At 45.6% G+C, this 23,555-nt stretch overlaps 1 long non-coding RNA gene across 1 annotated transcript; it reads left to right on the top strand.

The window, feature by feature from the left end:
* Positions 1–820: 820 nt before the first annotated feature.
* Positions 821–23,555, top strand: LOC130113415 (uncharacterized). The gene is made up of 3 exons (XR_008810283.1): positions 821–1,023; positions 18,944–19,059; positions 23,248–23,555. It is a non-coding gene; the product is annotated as an uncharacterized LOC130113415 (long non-coding RNA).

Genomic DNA, 23,555 nt, shown 5'->3' with positions numbered 1-23,555 from the left:
GAGTTTTTATATTATGCGTTGTATCAATAGTGTAGCCTGCTGTCACTTATGGTTTTGTATTTGTATTTGTATTTTTTCATGTGTGTGTAATCGGGTGAAATATGTTCACACTGAAATCGATTAGTTAGGACTGAATCAGTTTTCAATTGCTCATGTCTGAGGAGATGTGATTAGAGGGCACACTGGGGGCTCAGTTGATGAAGAGACAGCAGCTGTCCTGTATTCATTTCTTCCCCTGTTCCTGGTAAGGATGAAAAGTATATATGATTACAGTTCATTATCACTGTATAAATGGTTATGGACCACTATGGATTCATTAGCTTACCGCAAATAAGGATGTTTAGTTTGGAACGGAGTCGAGTGCGTGCAGGGCTGGCTCGCTAGCATAGGGGTTAGCTAGCTGGCATGGCCGCAAGCCAAGGCGAGTTGAGTGTGTGACCAATGTGAAGCAGCGGTGATTGTTTGTTTGCTTTGGTATATTCTCAGAAGACGGTGTGTAGTTATTACTATGTCGAGGTGTGTTTTGTTGAGCACAGTATTGGGAAGTGTATATTACTGGCGCCGAATGCATGATGTGTGCATGACATGAGCGCGTGACCGTGGCTGCTGGTCTTGCAGAATACATGGTGTGTGCATGAGGTTGGTGCGTGATCGAGACATGCGCAGTGTGCGCCTTCGCTCTCGCCACTTGTGCGCATGCATGTGAATCTATGCTTGTGTGCATGTCTGAATTTATGTGTTATATTTGCAGGCGCGGTAACTAAATAATATTGTTTTAGGTTTGAATTTGTATTTTGGGTCATTAATACAGTTGATGAAGAGCCAGCAGCTGTCCTGTATTCATTTCTTCCCCTGTTAAAGGGGTATTACATTTGGAGGCACCGCTGGGATGAGAGAAGTGAGGCTGGTGTCCTGAAGCTGAGGAAGACGCCCACATCGATCATCCCATAAAACAACCCAGGTGGCAGAGAGCGCGGCTACAGCTGGGGTGAAAGCCTAGTCAAGGAAGGCGTGCATCCTGAGGTACAGCGTGTTCACTAGGGGGCAGCAAAGTCCACGGTGACAGGCAAACCATACTCCCACACAGTTTGTCACTCACCTGCCAAGATGGATTCAGAGGTGGAGGATTTGCAGTTTGAGATTAAAGCAGCTCTTTTTCAATTTACTACAGACCAGTTAATGCAAATATGTGAGTTTCTTGACATCTCAGGAACAAACCAAAAAAACACAGTTGGCAAAACTCGTAAGGCGCTTGTTTTGTATATCATCCAACATGTTGAATGTGATGAACTAAGTGAGCTTGAAGATGGCGGTCTGTCTGAACTGTTAAGCCTAATGGACATGATACAGACCCTTCAGAAGGCTAGCAAAAATAAAATGCTCGAAGATGAAAATGAGGAACAGGATAAATTAAAGAGAGAATTAGAACAGCTAAAATTAACGGTGCAACAGAAGGAAACTGAAATGCAGGAACGAGCCAACAGAGACACAAAGAGTATAGTGACCAATAAAACTCTACCAGTTCACACAGCCCCTGCCCATGCAAATAGCCCGCCATGGCATAAAGACTATAAAATTGCAGGTCAGATTGGCGAACCTGGGCAAAGAGACAGATTTACCTTCTCCAGCTTGGCCCGCCAAATAGAGAATGGTCTCAGCAAAGGCTACCCTGAGTCCGAAATTGTGAATGCTGTTATTAGAGCCATTGTACCCGGCCTACAGCTGCGGAGTTATCTTGAGGGTAAAAGTGATCTGTCTCTGCCGACTTTAAGGAGGATCCTCCGCACACATTACCAAGAGAGGAGTGCAACTGAGCTATACAAACAGCTTACCACAGAGGTTCAGAGCAGTAAAGAGGCTCCACAGAACGTTTTAATCAGAGCAATGGATTTAAGACAGAAAATATTGTTTGCATCACAGGAAGCTGAGTCTAGTCTCAAGTATGACCCCGCACTAGTGCATAGCATGTTCATGCATACAGTACTCACAGGCTTACAGAATGACAGCATAAAAACCGATCTCCAACCTTACCTCCTACAACCCACTACTTCAGATGAGTTGCTCTTGGAAAGGCTCAATATGGCATGTGCTAATGAGAAAGAGAGATAAGATAAAAAGAGGCAGATCACACCACAGCGATACACCAGTGTCCATGCTGTCCAGTCTAGTGATGTAAGTGGAGACAAATGTACAGCTCAACAAAGCATAGTCGCACTTCCTCCCGATGTGCTGTCAGACCTCAAGGAAATCAAAGCAGACATTGTACTGTTGAAAGATCTCAAGGCAGAGGTATCACAAATTAGAGTCTATTCGTAAGACAGAAAATACACCAAAACTGTATCCTCCCACTAGCAAAGAGACAGATTATGGGACAGCCAACCACCCACATTATTTCCAGCCACAGTTCACGGCCTGGAATGAAGAGAGTGCCACAGCTTTCCACCAGCCAGGTGGACCAGTGCAGGAATATCGAGCTGCGAGTGGTCCGAGGGTATTGAATGGAGCAGCCCAGTTTCGGCAGAGGTTTGCACCACAGAGATATCAAATGCCACGCCTCCGACCAGGTTGTTACATGTGTCAGCAGCAAGGAGGCCCGCTCTATTGTATGCAGGCCCACCCCAAAATGCAATCCTGGTTACACCACTGACGCACCCACAAATGCCAAGGGGCCGAACACTTCTGACAAGGGATCACCCCCATGAACAATATGTAAATTCTTTACCCCTTGTTCAGTATCATATTTCAATTCTGATATTTCAGCATCGTTGCTAGGAGTATATGCACAGCATTTAGTGGAGATCACCTTACATACACCACCCTGTGAGGCTAACAGAGGGTCCAACGCACATCCTATTTTCAGTTGCTACATGCCCAACATCATCTAAGCGTCTCGCCGTGGCCGTGACGGCAGCTGTAGAGATGTTCATGTGATGTTCTAACACAATAGAGAGTGACTTGATCCCGCCCTGGGCTGCATATACAAGGGTATCAATATGCCAAATGTAGGCTGAGCCGTTGATTAGGTACGTTTAGCTTTGCGATGGAGTGATGATAATTCTGATGCTGATGCCTATCTGATTAAGGGCACTAAAGATACTAAGTAGCACCCGTTGTGTCTGTCTGTCTTAATACATTCAATAAGACGGATAGACATAGCGAATTAAATCATACTCAAGACACAGACGTGTTCAACTCTGCTCTCTTTATCAGAAGAAGTCCCGGCATACCATGCGTCTTCTTGTGATGTCATCACTACGGGTACTGACAGGTGTCAAACAACTAACCAATACATGACACCCCCTTTCCCTTGGAAACAAACTTACAATTTACAAAACAGTTGTCAACAGTGGCATTGCAAAAAAAAAAAAATTCTGCTCACAGACATCTTACAAACCTGTGTTTTTCCAACCAACTAGTGCTTAAACATGTTTTAACATCAACTATTTATTGTCTACTCATCAACATCACCCATACAGTTTATGCACATATTAGGTTGTGACGTAATCAGACAGTCTATCGGGTGGTCTTTTAACCCTTTGAGGTCTGGTTGTCTTGGTCATGTCTGGCATTTTAGTCTCAGTGGGTACTGTCTGTGTCAGAGTGGTGCGTGTATCAAAGTCCACTGTACTGTCCTTCTCCTTTGTCTTCTCCTGCTCACAGGGTGACTCTGTTGGTCCACTGGTTTGATATCTTTTAACAAATGTACGTAGTGTTTCTAGAGTAGCGTGCTCCCTCTGGAGATTCTACAACTACTTGATTCTCTGTCTTATTTATGATTTTGTGGGGCGTTGCATTGAAAGGGATAGTGAACTTGTCCACTTTTTCCTGATGTATTAGAACTGTATCGCCTATGTCCACTTTTGAATACTGTGCTCTTCGCCGTTCATCTGTGTAAAGTTTGGACTTGCCCTTCTGTTCCGCGTCCCAGTCCCGCACTTCCATATCTGTGTGTGACTCTGTGATCTCTGGCAGCTTTCCTCTCATTTTGCATTTAAAGATCAACTCGGCTGGGCTCTTCCCTGTTGTGGTGTGATCAATGCTCCTGTACACGGTCACATACGTTATAAGCTCACGTTTCCAATCGAGTCCTTCTGACTGAGCAATCCTGAACCTCTTCATCAAGGATGCATTTTGTCGCTCAACTTCTCCATTAGCCTGAGCCCATTTTGCCGTTGTTTTCAGGTGTTTAATCCTGTTGTTCAAACAGAAGTCTCTGAATAACTCTGACTTGAATGGGGGGCCGTTGTCACTTTTACATGAGATAGGCAAACGATGGCGGCTAAAGCTAGACTCCTAGCTATCAATAACTTTCTCTGTTATCGTGGAAGTCATGACATCATACTCATAGTAGCAACTGTAATAATCAACTACTACAAGAATGTAGTGATTGGATGGCAGGAGCCCAAGTAAGTCTATGGCCAAGTCCTGCCAAGGCCCGTCCAGTAATGGTGTCGGTTGTAATGGTTCAGGTGGGTTGGGTCTGGCCACTATCTGACAGCCGTGGCAACTTTTACAGTACTTTTCAGCTGCCCAATCCATGCCAGGCCACCACATCTTGGTCCTGAGACGTTGCTTAGTCCCAACGATCCCCAGATGTCCCTCATGTGGTAATGCCAGGGCTCTTGCATGCAAAGTTGTGGGTAGCACAATATGTGTTCCACGAAGAACTAGGTACCCCATTAAGCACAGCTTATTCACAATTGCTGCGTAGATTTTACAGTTTCCAAAATGTCCAGTTGTGATTGCTGTCCGTACTTCAATTAGTTCTGGATCGGTTGCAGAGGCCTCTTCCACCTCTCTAGTAGTGAGTGCTTTGGGGGTGGTGTTTACGGCTACAAATCTCATGTAATCATCTGAGCCATGGGCATGTCTCTTGATTTGCTGTCTCTCCCAGCAGTCATGACAATGGGTCGGCAATGTTTTGTTTGCCAGGGATGTGTACTACCTTAAAATTGTATGGCTGTAGCCTAAGTACCTACCTCTCTATGCAGGCACAGGGTTTAGATAGGGGCCTGTATATTATTTCTAATGGCTTATGGTCAGTTACCAAATCAAACCTTTGGCCATACACACAGGAGTGTAGTCTCTCGCAAGCCCATACAAGAGCTAGGGCCTCTCTGTCTGAGAGTATTTCCTCTCACGGTCAGTTAAACTATCACTCACATAGCATATTGGCACTTCCTGTCTCTGTTGGTTCTGAACCAGTACTGCACTTAAACCTACCGGACTGGCATCTGCTATCACTTTGGTTGGTGCGTCCTTGTCAAAATATTCAAAGGTGCCAGCTCTAACCAGCTCCTCCTTGAATGACCTTCTCTGTTGTAATCCAAATACGAACGGTGTGTCCTTTCTTGTTAAGAGACGCAGTGGCTCTGATAATGTTGCAAATTGTGTGATGAATCTGCTACTATACCCCACAAGTCCTAAGAAACTCCTCACATCTGCAGCATTCGCTTGTTCGTGAGCATCTGCCACCGCTCGCAACCTCTCTGTTGTTGGTTCAATGCCCTTTTCAGACAACAAAATTCCCATAGATATTAACCTGTCCATGTTGAATCTACACTTTTCCGGGTTCAGCGTCAGTCCCCTTTCCATCAGTCTGGTCATGACAGCGTGCAGGCATCTGTCGTGTGTTTCCCAGTCAGCTGCATGCACGATGATGTCGTCTGAGATGTTTTCAGCACCTTCAATTCCAGCCAAGGCATTAGCTATGACGTGTTGGTACTGTTCACTAGCTGAAGATACCTCAAATATTATTCTTTTGTATCGGTATACACCGTTATGCACTGCGAAGGTAGTGATTTCCCTTGACTCAGTGGTCAGTTCAAGCATTTCAGGTCTAGCTTACTATCTAGCTTACTGTTGAGCCATTCATCCCTTGAAGTATCTCATCCACAGTGGGGATTGGATATTGCTCTTTCACTATGGCCTGGTTTGCACGTCATCATGGTCTGATTTTGGTACAATAACTACAGGGTTTACCCATGGGGTGGGGCCAGTTACCGGTTCAATAATTTCCATGTCCAATAATTGTTTTATTTTGGCCTCTACTGCCCCCCTTAAGTTGAACGGTATATGCCTCAGTGGCTGGGCCACAGGTTTTACCTTCGGGTCTATGTACAGATTTATCTGTTTTGTGTTCAGTCATCCTACTCCCTGGAATACCTTTGGATACTGGTGTTGGAGTAAATGTCTGATGTCTACCACAGCTGAGACATTTGCGCCTATTTTTAAAACTCCAAGTTTCATGGCTAGGGTTGGGCCCCGATACTCGGGGCTGAATGGCCCCAGGGCTAATTTTTGGAAATACCGAAGTATTGATAAGGTGCGAGCTTAACGGTCCTGCTATCGGTACTTCACTTGAGCAGTCACTTTTTTCGGATTTTTTCTCACTCGATAAAAGTTATCTTGCACTTATCTTGCACATTTATCTCATCTCACCAACTCCATCAAATATCCGCTTTGCATATTATATATTTTCACTACTCTCCCAGAACTTACGATCGTCTGTTTAAACGCGACTCACTCTGCCTGCCTGCAGCTGGGGTGGGGGCAGTTACACATAGTACACACACACACACACACACACACACACACTCGCAGCTCGCACGAAGGGCTCCAGTGACAGAGAAGCGATGGCGGAGAGGAAATGGTCAAAAGTTTGGCTCTATTTCACTAGAGCCGACAATGAAACAGCCCGTTGCCACAATTGTGATACTAGTGTCAAATATCCGCTTTGTATATTAGGCTATATGTTTGCGATTCTCCCAGAGAGGACGAGAGGTCTGTCTCTCAATGTGACTGCCTGCCTGCAGGCTGTGTGAGCGATTGCGCTGAGGGCAGAGAGGCGGGGCTTTGGGCAGTGAGTGACACACAAACAGATAAACACAGGCGCACGTGCTTGCGATGCTAGGAGGCTCCGTGTGACGTGATGGCGGAGAGAGCAAAACGTTCTAAAGTTTGGCTTTATTTCACTAGAGCTGACAAATGAAATAGCCCGTTGCCACAATTGTGATAAGCATTTTGCATGCAAGGTTGGCAACACCAGCAATCTTTCAAAGCACCTTGCCAAAGTGCATCATCTCTTCATTCGAGAGGACAAGTGTACGGTACCGATAAGAGTACCGTTAAAGTACCGAACCGATAAGCAGTACCGTTAAGAGTAGTAGTATAGATAAAACCCTTTAGGGGCCCAACCCTATTCATGGCTGTCTCCCTTCCCAGTAGTGGCTCCCCATTGCCCTTAACCACAATGAACTAACTCTGTCTGCTCAGTTTTGCTATCTATTGTAATCTTACATGTAAAGGCACCTTTAACTGACAGAGGTTGGCTAGACGCGTAAGAAAACAACTTTCTCGCTGTCTTAGGGCTATATGAATGACACTTGATGCATTCTAACTTTAACCATTCCCATGTGTTTTCATCAATAACATTACTGGTTGCACCAGAGTCAGTCAGCATTTTCAGATTTACTCCCCTTACACTAAAGGTAAGTCTCCCAGTCATTTCATTCCTATTAATCACAAATGCAAAGTATTTTTTTTTCCCTCTACATTGTTCATACTGTAGCGAATTCGAGGGCCAGCTCGGGAACCGCCGCAGCTGGGACGCGAACCCGGGTCTCCCGCACCACGGGTGACTACAGGGTCTGACCCGTTAGCCTAGAGCTACTGAGCCTATTCATCCATGATCGTTACAGTGTAACGTACACGAATAAGTAGACACGTTAGTCCTTGGCTAATGGGTCGGACCTTTTAGTCGACTGGTTAACATAGTCGCCTGTGGTGCGGGAGACCCGGGTTCGGGTCCCGGCTGCGGCGGTTCTCCACTGCCCCCTTAATTCGCTACAGGGGTGTCAGAAGTGGGATGGTGAGACCGTGAGGCCATCGGAAGCGCGTGCGCCCAGAGGCGTAAGGGAGCTTATATACTGAAGCGCGGGGACGCGCTTCCCGAAGCAGGGGGGTAGTGTAACTACACAAATAAGTAGACACGTTAGCCCTTGGCTAACAGGTCGGATCCTTTAGTCGACTGGGTAACGTTGTGTCCCGCGGTGCGGAATACACGAGTTCGTTCCCGGGCTGTGACGGTCCGGTCAGGGACGCCCTTCCCAAAGGAAGGGGGGGCAATGTAACGATAACGGATGAATAGGCTCGGTAGCCCTTGGCTAACGGGTCGAACCCCTTAGTCGACAGGTTAACGTTGGTGCTCGCGGTGCAGGAGATGTTGGTTCGCCTCCCGGCTGTGGTGGCGGTTCCTGGGCCGCCCCCCTAATTTGCTACAGTACTGTGTTTCTTTATAGGCCTACCCTTTGTGCGGCACACTTTTGAGAAATTATCCTTCCCACCGCGCTTATGACACGTTTGCCCTTGCGCTGGGCATTTCAGATCCTTGCCCATGTGGTCTGTGTGTCCACATCTGTACGTGTGTTTCCGTTCTGCACACACGCAGTAGGTTCTTCGTTATGCGCATGCGCGAAAACATCCACACGCGCAGTGGGTTGAGCAATTTCGCGCATGCACAGTGGGTTCTCCGTTCTGCGCTTGCACAGTAGTTTTTCGTTCTGCACAGTGGGTTGTGCAAAAGTCACGCATGCGTAGTAGGGTTTCCTTTCTGTGCATGCACAGTGGGGGGGGGGGGGGTTTGCGATCGCATGGCACTCGGAGTTGCAGGGGCAGGATTGCCGACCGGGGTGCGATCTATCATTATGTGGTCGTTTTGGAACTTTTATGCGTCATCGAGTATAAAAAACTTAAATACTGAAAAAAATAATAATGTAGTGGTTATGGGGATACATAATTCCCCTTATTGAGCTAGTGGGAACGTTAGTTTACAGCTGCTGTTTTCTCGGTTCGGGTTTACAGTGGTGCACTTCCGCTGCGCGGGTTTTTGTTGTTGTTGTAATGGTGGAAGGAATAAATGGTACACGTTGTGTAGCCGAAAGAGAAAGTTGTCACGACTCCTGCTTGAGCTCCTCTACACTGGTGACCCCGACGTTTGTCTCTTGGTAGTTATCATAGACAATCTTTCAAACGAACATGGTTGACGAAATCAACGCGGTTTCTCTCAAATTGCCAGATTTCTGGGAGTCATCGGCAACGACATGGTTCGCCCAGGCGGAAGCGCAGTTTGCTATCCGCAAAATAACAGATGATGCTACTAAATACTACTACGTGGTACCGGCGCTCGGGTGTTCGACTGCAACTAGAGTAGTGAGTCTCCTTACAAATCCTCCGGCAGCAGACAAATACAAGGGGCTCAAAGATCACCTCTTGAAGATTTTTGAACTTTCCGACGCTGAGAGGGCCCACAGTCTCTTTTCTCTGCAAGGCTTGGGTGACAGCAAGCCATCCGAGCTCATGGACAAAATGCTGAATCTGCTGGGACCGGTGCACACACCTGAATTCCTCTTTGTCCAACTGTTTCTGCGACAGCTGCCTGCTCAGGTGTGGGCCGCTTTGGCTAACACCAGCATTACCGATTGCCGCAAGCTAGCTGAAGAAGTTGACAAGTTCTTCCTGGCCAGCCAACAGCAGCACTGCGCGTCTGCGCTCACCCCTGCCCACCCCCACACGCCACCACCTGGTGACTCCATGGTGGTCGCCGCGGCAACAACCGGTCGGCGACAGGAGCCTGGCCTGTGCTTTTACCATGCAAAGTTCGGGGTTAAGGCGAAAAAGTGCAACTCCCCGTGCAATTTCAGCTCGTCGGGAAACGCTAAGGCCGGCGCTCACTAGTGGCCACGGGCATCGGCGTGGAGGACAACAGGCTACTTTTCCTGCAAGACTCCATCTCGGGGCGGGGTTTCCTATGCGACACTGGGGCGCAGAGGAGTGTCGTACCTGCATCGAGTGTGGACGCCTTGTCGGGCGCTCACGGTCCTCCCATGGAAGCTGCTAACGGCAGTTCTATCCATACGTATGGCACGAGGCACATTGACATGTGTTTTAACGGACAGCGGTTCAGTTGGGATTTTGTCACCGCCAACGTGGCATTTCCCCTCCTCGGTGCAGATTTTCTTTGCGCTCATGGGCTGCAGGTGGACGTCAGGAATTGACGCCTGATTGACGCCGTCACCTTCGCTTCACACGCTTGTGCATCTCTCATTCTCCATCTTCTCTCCGAGTTCCCTGACCTCACTCAGCCCACATTCTCGTCATCTACGACCAAACATGGGGTTGAGCACCACATCGTCACCACTGGCCCGCCGGTGCATGCCCGAGCTTGGCGCCTCGACCCGACCAAGCTCTCTGTCGCCAAGGCGGAGTTTGAGAACATGGAGCATCTCGGCATCATCCGTCGCTCGAGCAGCCCGTGGGCTTCACCCCTCCACATAGTGCCTAAGCCTGGCGGTGGGTGGCGTCCATGTGGTGACTACCGTCGGCTCAATGACTCAACAACACCGGACCGCTACCCGGTCTCTCACATCCAAGATTTCTCTGCCCACCTGGCTGGGAAAGTGATCTTTTCCAAGGTGGACCTCGTCCGTGGATACCACCAGGTGCCCGTCCATCCCGCTGATGTCCCCAAAACGGCTGTGACAACTCCGTTCGGACTGTTCGAGTTCTTGCGCATGCCGTTTGGGCTCAAGAACGCCGGTCCACTTCTCCAGCCACCCGTAATCTCACATTTGAACAGCAGAAAGAGTTGCTCTTGTTGTAGCTAGAGTATGATAGTAAAAAACATGAAGCCGAGTTGAAATTGGAGCAAGCAAAGTTAGAGCTGCAACATGCTAAACTGGATTTAATTAAGACAGGCAGAATGACAGGTGATTCAAGTATGGACTTTCATATATCTCCTGGTGATTCTCCACACAGGTTTGTTGCCAGCAATTTGCGTCTTGTCCCACCGTTCAGTGAAGGGGATCCAGACACTTTTTTTCTCTGTTTGAGTGTATTGCTGATGCTAGGCAGTGGCCTGATGCGGAGTGCACTTTTTTATTGCAGTGCATCATGACTGGTAAGGTGCAAGAGGCATATGCTGCTCTCAGTTCAGTCGGTAGTCGTAGCTATGATAACGTGAAGTCCGCTGTGTTAAGGGTGTATCAACTGGTGCCTGAGGTTTACCGGCAGCGGTTTAGGTGATGGCGAAAGGGAGATAAGCAGATGCATGGTGAGTTCGCTAGGAGTCTAGCCACTCATGTTCACCGGTGGTGAGCCGTTTTGGAAGTGGAAACATTTTAGGGCTTGGCCGATCTTATTGGGTTAGAACAGTTCAAAGACTCACTCCCTGGCTACACAGAAACCCACATTAATGAGCTTAAAGTTAAGACATCTGTGGAGGCTGCTGTCCTAACCGACGAGCATGTTTTAACGCACAAAAACACTTTTGGAGACATGCGCACTCGCAGGCAGTGTATGGCAAGTGTTTCGCATTCCATGAGGTAGGATGGGTCGAGGCGGGAGTTCAATGCATGCTAAAATTATTGTGGGTCAGGTGGGAAGTTTGAACCCAACAGAGTTTGTAATTACTGTCGAGGGAAGGGACATTGGAAGGCAGAGTGTCCTGTTCTAGAGGTAGGAGTAAGTTATCAGGAGCTAGGGGGCAGGGAAAGGCTGTAGCGTTGGCCACCTCTATCCAAATTGGTAATCCTTTTGCGCAGTTTGCAGAGCAGGTGCAGCCACCAGCATCCTCATGCCGCTTTGCCGGTCGTGATTATTCTGATTTCTCATGTCTCACTCATGGGAAGTAATGTGAAAGTCCCAGTGAAAATCCTGCGGGACACTGGAGCTGTAGATTCTTTCATTTTAGAATCAGTACTTCCTTTTTCTAAGTCTGATACCAGTGATAGTGTATCAAAGTACGGGGCATGGGTTTAATCATGTTGTCTGTCCCACTTCATCAGATGGTGCTCATGTCTGACCTGGTGGAAGTGGTGGTTGGTGTCTGCCCAGCGCTACCGGTTGAGAGGGTTCACCTCATTCTAGGTAATGGTCTAGTAGTTAATGGTCTAGTAATGGTAATGGTCTAGTAGTTAGCCCTTCACGACACTCGTGAGGGAGGTAGATGAATGTGTACAAAGTTTGCCAGAGGTTTTCACAGTCTGCGCAGTGACGCGCGCTATGAGCCATGCTATACCTGATCCACAGCTTGAGCTAAGTGGTAAAAAAAAGGACCGCACAATGCCATTGTAATCCTTGCGAAATCCGTCTGACTTGCCTTTTTCTGTTTCTTTAGAGGACATGGCTAGTGCACAGCAGGCAGATCCCACCTTGAAGGAGCTCCTTGACAATGCCTGTCCTGGGGGTGAGGGGTGTCAGGAGTGATTTGTGACAGAAGGGTACCAGCAAGAGTTAAAGGGAAGGTTTACAAGATAGTTGTGAGACCAGCTATGTTGTATGGTTTGGAGACAGTGGGACTGATGAAAAGACAAGAGGCGGAACTGGAAGTGATAGAGCTGAAGATGGTAAGATTTTCGTTGGGAGTGACGAAGAAGGACAGGATTAGGAACGATCATATTAGAAGGACAGCTCAGGTTGGACGGTTTGGAGACAAAGCAAAACAGGCAAGATTGAGATGGCTTGGACACGAGTGGAGGAGAGATGCTGGGTATATTGGGAGAAGTATATTCAGTAAAAAGAGAGAAGAAAAAGAAAAAAACCCAAAAAACAAATATAAACAAGAACTAAAACATGAATTAACAAAAGCACAGCATCATCTCTGCGACATTTGTGACATTAATAATTGTACAGTCTGTCAGCACATCATCAGTCCTTGAAGGAGTCAGCAAGTGACCCATTCTACAGCTCGAACCTGGAAACCAAAGAGATGTCCCTAAATGAATAATCTTGGTGCAAACAGCTATAAGAATCCAGAATGATTTTCATATTTTGGTGTTTTGTTTTGGAACAACAATGCATCCAGAGATTCCATGACATACCTTAATCAGGCTGGTCTGACAGATTAAATAGATGTGAATATTCTTTACCAGGTTCATTTAGGAAAGCATTTTTGGGAACGTCTTTGTTCTATATGCTGGTGCTTATATATATATATATATGTGTGTATGTAGTGCTTTCTTGGTATCCCCTTACCTGAGATACAGCGCCCTGGGTCCTTTAACATAAACCTTGTTTTGTTTTTATGTAGGTTACCCCTTAAAGGTAAGTGAAATATTAATTATCTGCCAACTTAAGATATTATGATACAAATGTATTTTAAACTTTAACCTTATCCCTATAAAATCCTATACTTTTAACTCTTTTAACCCCCTCTATTTATTACATATTTATTAACAGGACAATGAGAAAAGTGAAATGACTTTTCAGGAAGATGTATTATTTATTCACAGTAGAATATAAGAAATGAAATGAAAATAGACCCCTTTTAAGTGTTCTTTTGAGGCACTAAGGAGTTTCACTCAACAACAAAAATATAGGCACTAACCCTTTAAACCTGTATTCACAATTAGGAAACATTAATAATCAATTTGCATGAATTTACATTCACAATGAACACTTGACAGAAACTAACAACAATTAAGCATTCACTGGTGTGGGTCCACTTAATTAAAATAAAAACAAAAGCCGACAATGTATTGATCTGGGATGGTTCGTGCATTCAGAGTGCGGTAGTCTATGCACATTCTGATGGTGCCATTCTTTTTTCTTGCCACCACGATTGGCGAGGCATATGGGCTGCGTGATTCTTTAATGATTCCAGCTGCAAGTAGCTTTTGTAGGTGGCGCCGGACATCATCTATATCTGCTGGCGCGAGGCGTCTTGATCGTTCTCTGAAGGGTCGAGGATCACTGATGCGAATGGTATGTTCAACACCTTTAGCCAGCCCCACATCCCACTCTCCTAGGGAAACACTCCAGCCCTTTCTGACAACTTATTAGCAAGTCTCTCTTTCCAAGCAGTAGGGATGGGGCAGTCTCCGAAGTTGAACAATGCAGGATCTACTCTCTTAGATGACACTTCTTCTTTCTGGAGCTCAGTCACTATTTCATCTTTGTGGACATAGGCGATGACAGTGCCATTTGGGATACTTCTGGTTTTTAATGACTCATTTCTCAGCAACACAGAAAAATTGTACATATTCATGTTAGAGGGAAGGAGGACACATGGTGGCACCATGACCCCAGCTGGAAGAGGGCGTTGTGCAGGGGCCTCAACCACTAACACATCTTGCTCCCATGGCTCCTTTGCGGTCACTTTGCAGGTGGCAAACACTGTACCACCTGGGGGGATTTTAAGTGGACCGGGGCCAATCCATCTTATGTGCCCAATACTGTCATCGATAGGGCAAGATGGGGATTTTGGCTCCAGTGGTCCGGGTGTCTCTGCACGCACTCGCCACAACCTAGCTTGGCCACCACTCTCTGTACGGTCTCTGGTCTTGGGCTCGTGATGGAAACTCCTTGCATTGGTACCAATGATCACTGGTGCCTGGTCTGGGCCAGTAGGGTCTGGGCACACCAGGGCTAACACAGTCTTTGCCTCAGTATGAGCTCTATCATCCAAGAACTTAACCTCCATGGCTACATAGCCTTTATAAGGATAGCTGGACTCACTGAGGCCCCAAAATACCAAGCTGGAAATGGGATGGAGAGGTAAGTGGGACAGGTGGGCTGTGTACCAACTCTCAAATAAGATGCTGACAGTGGAGCCGCCGTCCATGAGTGTGGTGGTTGGGTGACCCTCGATGATGATTTTATCCAATGAAGGTTCTCCCACTAGCCCTTTTGGAAGGTTAGTGGCCTTCTTGGTATCTATGGCACTCCGTTTCACAGAGCAGTTGGTGTTTGGTGGCTCTTTGTCTTGGTTGGTTTTCTCTTTGTTGTTTATTTGATGTCTCTTTAAGGAACAAATCCGTTTTTGTATGACCTTTGCTGAGTCCTCAGGGGCTGTGCAGCGAGGGGCCACATGTCCATCTCCGCCGCACTGATAGCAGAAGAAATCATCCCCATCATTGCTGGTCCGAACCTTCACTTTGTTGCCCGGCCGATTGGGACCATTTTTTCCTTTATTCTCTCTGGAATCTATTCTCCACCCAGACTCCTTGGGCTGACGGGAGTCTGTGTATGTCACTGTCATTACACCCAGTTGGTTCTGCAGGTCCTCTACTTGCCTCTTCAGTGCATGAACCTCAATGTTGTTCTTGGCTTTTGCTCCTTTCTCAGTCTGGACTACTAAAGGAGGTTTACTTTCAGGTGTGGTCTTTAACTGTACCGCAGCCAGCCCTGCCACCTGGGACCGCAGCTCATCTAGCTGGGCTTTTAACTGCTGGACTTCACAGTCTGTCGAACTAAGATCGTCTTCCACCCGTACTTGTCTTACTACAGGTTTAGATGAGCTGGGAATGGTTTTGCGTCTTACTGACTGTTGATCCTCTTCTCGGATTTCATTTAGCAGCGTTAGAAAAGAGGGGGGGTTGCGCTTCCCCTCTCGCAACTGCAACTGTAGAAGCATTATGTCTGACTCAGTGGCTCCCCGGAGGAGCTGTTCCACACGAGCGCTGTCTCTTTGACTAGAGGCTAACCCACCTCTCTGCACTACTTTGGTTAGCAGCCGCTCAATCCTTCTCAAAAAGTCAGAGAGTCTCTCACCGGGGCATTGGCGAAGAGCTCTGAAAGAGAAGTAGAGGTCCTCAGCTGTCTCAAAGGTCCCAAAAGCTCTCTCAAGGGCCTGTATGTACTCCTCGGGTGCAGATTCAGGGTCATTAGCTCTCACAGCTTGTGCTATCTTCAACGCAGGACCCTTTAAACTCTCCACAATCCTCTTCCGTTTCTCTCGGGTTGAACAGTCACATTCATCTACCATCAGACATGCCTGCTCAATTCAGGTGTCCAAATTCTCCTCTCCAGTTGGTGTAGGAGTTATACCAGAGTATGTCTGTAGATGCCGGAAGACATTACTCTCTTGTGTGGGTCTCATTGTCTTGACCAACAGATCCCCCACTGCTCGTATGATTGACTCCGCAGAGTTTCCGGGTGTCGCGTCAGCGGGTATTGTGTCCTGTTCAATTGTCTCTTCAGTACTGGGGTCATCCTCTGTGGAGGGTTGTAGGTTTCCTCTTTCGCCACCTGCGGGGGCCTCTTCTCCCTCAGTGGGCCCATGCAGCATCTAAGGTTCACCTCCTCCAACAGGGGGCACCTCTAGAGGAATGGCTCTCATGTTCACCTTTTCACTCCACTCACAGAGCACCATAAGTGACTGAGGTGGAGGGTTGAACATCCTTCCTCTGACTTTCACTCTTGCCAGGGCCTTAATGGTTGTCAAAGTCTCTTCAATTTGTGCCACTGTGGTGTCTATGGGGACCAGTTTCACTAATATAGCGTGGGATAGCTCTACTCCCTCCCCTTTACACTAATTTCCTAGTAGTGACATGTCTTGATTTAGGGTTATTCTTCACGTTAGTATTTACTACTTTTGTCTGGTTTTAGTATTTATCTCACTCCACTTAGTGAACTTGGGTTGGTAACAGTGGTTATAACAAACTACTGTGGTTAAATCACAATGATAAATAGGGATCTACCTTTTAATTCACAACAACAGGCCAAAGCTCTTTAGTAAGTCAGCAGAAAAGATCCCAGCGGTGCCTCCATTTATGTAGCGCTTTCTTGGTATCACCTTACCTGAGATACAGCACCCTGGGTCCTTTAACCTAAACCTTGTTTTGTTTTTATGTAGGTTACCCCTTAAAGGTAAGTAAAGTATTAGTTGTCTGCCAACTTAAGATATTATGATGCAAATGTATTTTAAACTTTTAACCTTATCCCTATAAAATCCTATACTTTTAACTCTTTCAACCCCCTCTATTTATTACATATTTATTAACAGGACAATGAGAAAAGTGAAATGACCTTTCATGAAGATGTATTATTTATTCACAATAGAAAATGATAAATGAAATTAAAATAGACCCCTTTTTAGTGTTCTTTTGAGGCACTAAGGAGTTTCACTCAACAACAAAAATATAGGCACTAACCCTTTAAACCTGTATTCACAATTAGGAAACATTAATAATCAATTTGCATGAATTTACACTCACAATGAACACTCGACAGAAACTAACAACAATTAAGTATTCACGGGTGCGGGCCCACTTAATAAAAATAAAAACAAAAGTCGGCAATAAACAAATAAACAACCCCGTTGCAGGCCTTATGGGAGCTGGGTTTGAGCACTGTAACCATGGGTGACTAACCACTGATGAATAGTCAGATGTCTCTGCTCTTTAATGTCCGGTGACGGCCTCTCACGTCATCTGCTCCGGCGATGACTATGGTGACGAAAAATCCACCTCGGTCCTAGAGGCGATGAAGAGGGGAAACAGTGGAGCTCCCTCGTTGCCAGAGGTGCAGCCATGCTTTCCCGGTCACACGGTGCGCTGCCTGGTGATGCTATGTGCAGCCTCAATGTCCGCGCATGCAGGGTTAGCGTACATTAGCAGGGGCGCTAACTAGCCGCTAAGTAGCATGTGGCAGTATACACTTGACGAGACTAGCTCCAAAAACACATGCTACAGGTTAACAAGACTTCAGTGTTTAGCTGGCTGCTAAACATAATATCAGCAGTCAAAACTGTAGGCAAAAAACAACTTTAGGGCATAATACACTCAAACCCTCATGGCCAAGTGCCAGCAGGCTCCCGCTCCGCTCTCTCCGCACGGCCCGTTAGCCCCCCCCCTAACTGTTGTGAGGCAACATACTTACTATAGTGACATAGACTTTTGGTGTAGAAATTATGGGATATCTACTGCTATGTACATATTAACTGAAACTTAACTCTGGTGAATTTACACCGGGGTTACACTCGCAATTTCTTTGCTGCAGAATCTTTGCTGGCGCTAAACACAAACAACAGACTCTTAGCGTCTGTGACACAATGGATTCAACAAAACGAGCTAAAATTGCGCTATGAAGACAAATAACAACCAACATTTCAGCCCGCTGCAAGGAAATTTCTTGACTGCCATGTGTATGCGAAAATGGAAATTTCCATCGCGAAACGCGGACCGGGTATAACATACAGTCTATGCCTTAAACTCTGTTTGCGTGACCCACTTCTCCATTATATTTTACAACATATAGTTATCATTATTTGGTCGTTTTGGAACTTTTATGCGTTCGAGTATAAAAACTTAAATACTGAAAAAAGATTTGCACTGTGAAGACAATTTTTTTCAGTTATTTCTGAAAAAACTCTTAAACTCTTTCAGTTATTTGTGCCATATCTGTGCATTATGCCATGACCGCATAATCATGGAAATGGAAACTTCCATCGCGAAACAAAAGACCCTTGCACGCCGTGAAAGTTCCCACCAGAAACTGAAAGCACAGAAATTGAGAAAGAAGGTGGAGAATGCCGTCTCTGAACCAATAAAAGTGTTAAGTTTCAAAACATAGAATCCCTGTATATAAATAAATAGTTCAATCACTTTACCAGGTTCATTATCGCCACAATTTACATTTAAACGCGGTGTTAAAAAAGGGTTGTCCCATTTCTCCTTTTCTCTTTATAATTGCTGCAGAAATGGTTTCTATCATTATTAAAAAGATTTAGCCGTCGCTCCATTAGATGTAATTGGGAAACCACTTTAGAAAGGCAAGATTGGGAGTCTTTGACTATTAAAGTGACGATGAATGACCATTCATTCACATATTTCAATTCATTCAAATGAAATCCTTCAAATGAAATGAATGAATTCAGGTGAATTCAAATGAAGATGAATGAATGAATGGTCATTCATCGTCAACCGGTTCTCCGGGGTCGGGTCGCAGTGGCAGCAAGCGAAGTAGGGCACTCCAGATGTCCCTCTCCCCAGCAACGCCCTCCAGCTCCTCCTGCGGGATCCCAAGGCATTCCCAGGCTAGATTGGACATGTCACAGTCAAATGTTCACACATTTGAACATTGAAGTCAAATGTATCAACCCCCCCCCCCCCCCCCCCGCAGTGGATTGTTTCTGGATTGTTCTGTTCCTGTTGTTGTGTTTCAGGTTGAGAGATGGCTCACCAAACCTGAATACCCCTAGGCCCGGGCATGTCCTTCAGCATAAAACTGCAGCCAGCTTTCAGTCTTGGCGCTGCCACGCTGTTCTACTTCTGTTTGTTGGTATGGTTTTACACTTAACAACACGCTCAACATCAGCAAATACACCTACACATGCACTACTTTACACCACCGACTTACAGACACACACATCCATACTTTATTGTATTAAGTTTATTATTATTTATTTTATAATAAATCATTTTGGTTTATTGAATGGTTTTGATGTGTTTGTGTGGTTAAGAAGAGAAGTGACGATTAGTGAGCAGCAGTATGGTTTCATGCCACGAAAGAGCACTACAGATGCGATGTTTGCTTTGATAATGTTGATTGAGAAGTATAGAGAAGGGCCAGAAGGAGTTAAAGTGTGTCTTTGTGGATTTAGAGAAAATGTGGTGATACACAGATGAGGGTAGATTCACCAGGGGCTGCTGCTCCTTTACGGCGGACATTTACAGTGCTGACGTAGGCACTGCAGAGGGTTTCCGGGGTGAGCCATGTTTGCAGCAGAGGGCGGTTAGCTGGTTGCCAGGAGAGATTGTGCTGTATCGGTGGTGTTTTGTGTGGCGGGTAAACGGAATTGACTCGACTCAATCTCTCAGTCTCTTCATTCCTGCACTCCCACATTATCATGTCGGGGTCACCAATGTGGGAGTGCAGGAATGAGGGGAAATGTTCCTCCCCTCCTGCCATTTTTGGCAACAACTGCCTGTTTTTGGAGTAAATATAGTTGAGCCTGAACATTTTAGAAGTCAGTATAATCAAGGAATATTTAGAGATGAATAATGAAAAATATAGGCTACAACTATTTTTGGCGGCTCCCGTTAGGGGTCGCTACAGTGGATATCATCCATTTCCATCTCTTCCTGTCCTCTGCATCTTCCTCTGTCACGCCAGCCACCTGCGTGTCTTCCCTCACCACATCCATAAACCTCCTCTTTGGCCTTCCTCTTTTCCTCTTCCCTGGCAGCTCAGCAGTCTTCTCCCAATATACCCAGCATCTCTCGTCCGCACATGTCCAAACCATCTCAGTTTTGCCTCTTGCTTTGTCTCAAAACCATCTATATATATATATATATATATATATATACACACACACACACACACACACACACACACGAACACACACACACACACACACTTAGCAAGAAAAGTAAGGAAATTTGTGTTTGGTAGATAATTTCTTTGTTTTAACAATGCTTCTTGGCAATAAATCTTATATTGTTAGAAAGCCTGTTTATTTCCCTTTTAAACGGTGGCACATTTGTAATGAACAAGTATTTGTGGGATGAGCAGCAGAGCTGAGTATGTGGGTTGCGCCCATGAAAAATTTGCCAAATCTTCTCTGCCAATGCCAAACAGCTTATTTTGCTGTTGCTATTGACTCTTATTTTGAGCTTCTGGTACCCCAGGTGCTGACAATCAGGTGCCTGATATAAGATTTATTGCCAAGAAGCATTGTTACAACAAAGAAATAATATACCAAACACAAATTTCCTTACTTTTTGTGCTAAGATATATATATATATATATATATATATATATATATATATATATATATATATATATATAGTGATCTGTAACGAGAGTAGGGTGCAGATTGGGGAGAACCTGGAGAGTTGGAGGTATGCACCGGAGAAAAGAGGAATGAAAGGCAGTAGGAGCAAGACAGAATACACATGCATGAATGAGAGAGAGGACAGTGGAATGGTGAGGATGCAAGGAGTAGAGGTGAAGAAGGCATATGAGTTTAATTACTTGGGGTCAACTGTAATGGGGAGTGCAGAAGAGAGTGCAGGCAGGGTGGAGTGGGTGGAGAGGAGTGTCAGGAGTGATTTGCGACAGAAGGGTATTAGCAAGAGTTAAAGGGAAGGTTTACAAAATGGTTGTGAGACCAGCTACGTTATATGGTTTGGAGACAGTGGCACTGACGAAAAGACAGGAGGCGGGGCTGGAGGTGACAGAGTTGAAGACGCTAAGATTTTCATCGGGAGTGACGAAAAAGGACAGGATTAAGAATGAGTGTATTAGCGGGACAGCTCAGGTTGGACTGTTTGGAGACAAAGCAAGAGAGGCAAGATTGAGATGGATGGCTTGGACATGTGTGGAGGAGAGATGCTGGATATATTGGGAGAAGGATGCTGAATATGGAGCTACCAGGGTAGAGGAAAAGAGGAAGGCTGAAGAGGAGTTTTATGAATGTGGTGAGAGAGGACATGCAGGTGGCTGGTGTGACAGGAAGATGCAGAGGACAGGAAGAAATGGAAACAGATGATCCGCTGTGGTGACCCCTAAGTAGTAGTAGTAGTAGTAGTAGAGAGTGGTAGAAAGTAGTAGTAGTAGAGATGTAGATGAACACATCAGTGATGGACAGCAGCATGGGACGTATTTGGATACATGTATGCAGCCAGTAGATATTGCGCAGGAAGTATTGGACCAACATGTTGACCAGGAGAAGGGAACAATCCTATGTGATTGCTGACAGACAGGGGCAATGAGGCCAAGTGTTTACCTGCTCTTTTCCCAACGGGAACTGGAATGTTTCATGAAGCCAGAAACCAAAAGTTGACATTGAGTAGATATCTGAATGCAATACTTATTAATGCTGATGGTAGATTTGGGATTAAATTAGACTACATCTTTTAGGTACAGTATTTGTATGAGATTAATCAAGTTGTGTCAAATGTATCCACAGCATCGAGGAAAGGCTATCATGGAGGGGAAAATACTGGGATTACAGCATCCATGCTTACCAGCAAAGACTTTGTTCAGAAAGTTTTAAATTGTTACATGGGGTATAAGTTCTTAAAGCATATTAGAGGTACATCTGTGTTTTGGCAGAGTATAGAAAGACTTGTTTGCAATGATCAGGCAGCTATGCATTCCTATATGGTTGTTATTTTTCCTCAGCAGATCTACGCTGGACAGAACTAATGGAAACCCTTCTGAAAGTACAAAACATAAATAGCAATGTACATGATATGGATTGGTCACAAAAATGCAGTTTGTTAAAGAAACAGTCCTGTGACAGCAGCAACAATGTTTGATCATAGGTGTCGGTGTTTTTGTAACAGATGTCACCATCTGTCCTGCACAGCCAATAGGAGACAGTGTTGACTGCTTTTACACAGTGGAGTTTCAGCAGTGTGGATCACCACAAACAATCTCTGGGTGGGGAATGCGCCAAAAATGGGCACAAATACAGTTAAAGATATCGTTGCTTTTACTGACAAATATGTTACCTGTAACCTCCACCCAGAAACTTACGACATGTATAGGATCATGTCCAGTGTACAGCAGTGCAGTAAAAAAACACTCAGTTGTAAAAAGAAGGCCACGTTTAATTTCCCATGTCCTCCAAATAACAACACATTTCTCAGTTAAGCTAAAACAGAGGAACAGCAGCAACAAGGTCATGTTGGGGGGGGGGGGTTTGCATGGAAGCATCTCAAGCAAAATAGATAATGACAAAAGTAAAACAAGCTCTTTCAAATACGGAATCAGCATTTGACAGCGTAGATGCTCTATTCCAGGTACACTAGCGGCAACCAGCGGCTTATCAAATAGCTGCAGATAAGATTAGTGTTGTGCTGAAAAGAAACACGTGTGATGTATGAGTGAATCAGCACAACAATGACCTTTTGCGTTGCTGGAGATTCATTCACACCACAGTTAAACCGATACTCCAAGCTGCCACCGTCTGGGAGTGCGCGGGGGGGGGGGGCATCCATCAGACAGGAATGGATTCTGCGGTGTCTGAGCTTCCTGTATGGAGAAGCGTTGTGCCACACTGGAATGCAAACAATGTGATGTTTTGTGGATAAATGCAATGGTGTGATGTTTAATAATGATGATTACTTGTGAATAAATGCAATGGTGTGATGTTTAATAATGATGATTACAACGTATTGATTGGAATGAGGGATATAAGGATAGATTAATCATTGGGAACTCATATGCATAAGGAACAAGGCTTGTTACAAGGACATGAGGGGCTATAAGTGGCAGTGGAAAAGTGTTGAGTATGTCAGCAGACAGAGGAATGCAGAGTAAATTATAGGAAGAGAAGTGGGGGGCAATAAAAGGATAAGATGTCCCAAGAAGAAGAGCGTGTCTATCTCCATGGAAGGTAAAAGAGTGAGGGTCGCTGACCTTAGATAAGGTTAGCGGCTCTGAATAGGAAAGGGAACAATAAGGGTGTTGTGGCCAAGGGGGAGTAGAGACAAGATGTGCTGTGATTTGTGGTTTCAGAAATAGGAACAGGATTTTACGATGGCAGCTGCAACAAGGAGGTCACAGCAGATGTAGAAGAAGATTACCTGGAGTCCGGATATCAGTGAGGCGGAAATGGAGTCAGATCAACGGACCAATCACAAAGAAGACCACACATTCATGTTCAGTCAACACTTTGTATAGTATAAAGACTGGGTCAGGGAAAGGAGAGACAGTCAGACTTCGTGAACTGACACAATCTGTTGCTTGTCAGGGATAGGAAGATCTAGACCCAGAGCTCTGTATGCTTTATCCATTTACTGCTAAATAAAACGGATGGTTTTGAG

Source organism: Lampris incognitus, chromosome 5 (genome assembly GCF_029633865.1).
Source record: "Lampris incognitus isolate fLamInc1 chromosome 5, fLamInc1.hap2, whole genome shotgun sequence".
NCBI lineage: Eukaryota > Metazoa > Chordata > Actinopteri > Lampriformes > Lampridae > Lampris > Lampris incognitus.
Note: the sequence above shows the minus strand (reverse complement) of the source record. Positions and strands in the feature narration are given on the sequence as shown.